This window comes from Tupaia chinensis, unplaced genomic scaffold, assembly GCF_000334495.1.
Source record: "Tupaia chinensis unplaced genomic scaffold, TupChi_1.0 Scaffold000237_1, whole genome shotgun sequence".
NCBI lineage: Eukaryota > Metazoa > Chordata > Mammalia > Scandentia > Tupaiidae > Tupaia > Tupaia belangeri.
This window is the reverse complement of record NW_006159715.1, coordinates 2,935,470-2,937,784: the sequence shown is the minus strand read 5'-3', so window position 1 is coordinate 2,937,784 and position 2,315 is coordinate 2,935,470.

Sequence of the window (2,315 nt, the reverse complement as noted above, 5' to 3'; positions counted from 1 at the left end):
TAAGGGTCTGTGGCCCTTCAAGGGTGTGAGTTCCAAGTTCCTTGTGCTCAGACTCTCAGCTTGCAGCTTCCTGCCAGAAACAGATGTTCATGGCTCTGTAATTGGAGCTTCCACAGGCTCACATTTAGCCCAGAGGTAAAAATCAAGGAGGCTCACATTTGAGCCTGCAGGATAAAAAAAAAAAGTCAAGGAATATGTATCAAAGTAAAGGTAACAAAGGAAAAATCTTAGGCTCCCTGCCCTGGCCATTGAGTTTTTCTCTTCTCATTCAAGATGTCTCCATGGTAACTCACATGTGCCTCCAAACAGCCTTGATGGGCCCTGTAGGAGATTGGATTACCGCTCTCAACTCCACAACCCCTCCCTGCAACAGAATTCAACAGCACAGGCTTTGCCATGGGTCTTTGTAGCGGCTCCCACTGGAAGAGACAGAGCATATTTTCATGACCCATTGATGTGGGGTTTGACTGTGTGATTTGTTTGTCCATGTAATATTCTTTTTTTTAAGTTCTTTTGTTCTTATTAATGCCAGAATGTTTGTGTATTTGCAAAAGAGAAAGGGGGGAAAGCAGCAAGTGGTGTGGTGGTTAGGGGTGCAGGACTCCCACATGGCAGACCACAGTTCGAGTCTAGAACCTGGCACCTTGCTTTCTCACTCTCCCTCTCTCTCTCTCTCATGCTTTCCCTTTCTGGTCAAATTAAAATATATGTGAAATAAAATAATTATTTTTTAAAAAAGAGAGAGAAAAAAAGCCTCATACCACACTCCTCCCACCATTTCTCCATCCAATCGGGATTTGTGGCAAGGATGCATGTGAGTCTGGCATGTCTTTCAAGCCACTGGGACTAGGATTCAAACCACAGTCAGTCATGCAGAATTCAGCTCCCTTAATCAGCACCCTGTGCTACAGGGTGGGCCCATGTCAGTGCAATATTAATGGACGTCACCTAAGCAGAAGTTTTGTTTTGTTTACGTTTATTTATTTCTTCCATGACAGAGAGTGAGGCAGTCACCCCCAACAGGGTGTTCACGTCATGATACACACCCAGGCTCCTGCTGTTGCAGAGGAACACACACGTGTGCCCAGCCTGCTTGGAAAGTCCCTGCGTTAGAGCCCAGGACGGTTCCCAGGAGAGTCCAACTGCACCACCGCCTGGCCCCTGAGCAGCGATGTTTTATGTGCTTGCATGATTTGGTCTGGCTTGTTTAAACTCTGCCAACTGCAATGAGAACTGCTGATCTCAGGGTGCAAGACATGCGGACAGACTTGAACGGGAGCCACAGCAGAAACACTGCAGCTGATCCAAACACCTAGAGGTGAGAAGCAGAAACGTGATGTTAACATTGCTGTAAGCCACTGAAATGTGGTGGTCTTTTTTTGTAAAATCGTTGCAGTAAAACCTGATCCGGCCCCCTTCTTTGGCATGTCCTTGGTATTTACTAAAGGAACCCAGAACAGTTCATCCTCAAATATGCCTCTCTGATACTAATATTTTTGAGTTAAAGGCAATTTAACTTTCTGCAGCAAATTGCAGAAAGGAATGTCTTTTCTAACCTATGCAAGTCATTAAAAATTCTGTAAAAAAAAAAAAGGGGAGGGGGCAGGGGAAATATCTGCCTGTCCTCTGCCTTTCCTGCCAAAAGATGCTTGCTTGTGAGCCTCGAGACTGGTGCCGAAAGGACCAGAGGAATCCGGAACAAATGTCAGCACCTTCTTACAGTTTCCTACCGCTGGAGCCTGGGATGCTTGGTCCTTTGTCCTGTCACTTCTAAATTTACTGTTCTTTGTTGGATATGCTTATAAACCAGGATCCTAAGCCATTGTTTTGACGGAGGTTTTGCTTTTTAAATTGAGCCGTCTCTAGTGTGACAACCACACATGTAAATAACATTTATGTACTGTTCTCTTATTAGCCTGTCTTTCATGAACAGGAGTCTATTCCAGCTAAGAAGTGATGAGGGCTGAGGAAAGAAATGGTAAGTTTTCTCCCCATCATTACCATGCAGCCTCCATGTTAATTCAAGGGTCACTCCTCACCAGACCTGCCTGTGACTCACACAGGTACCCACCCTTCCTGCTGTGACCGAAATGTTGTCTGTCATCCCTATAACATTTCCCCGTTCTCTGGATTCAGAGGCAAGATGGAGGTCCCCTTACCTGCTACAAAATCAAACACCCATTTCCAACTTGGGTTAAACTCCATGAGGCCATAAAACAGAGCCTTGCTATGCCGTTATCTGAAGCTCTGAAGCTCTTATGCTTAACTGACTTTTTTTTTTTTTTTTAATTTTTGAACAAAACCCTTCCCCCAAG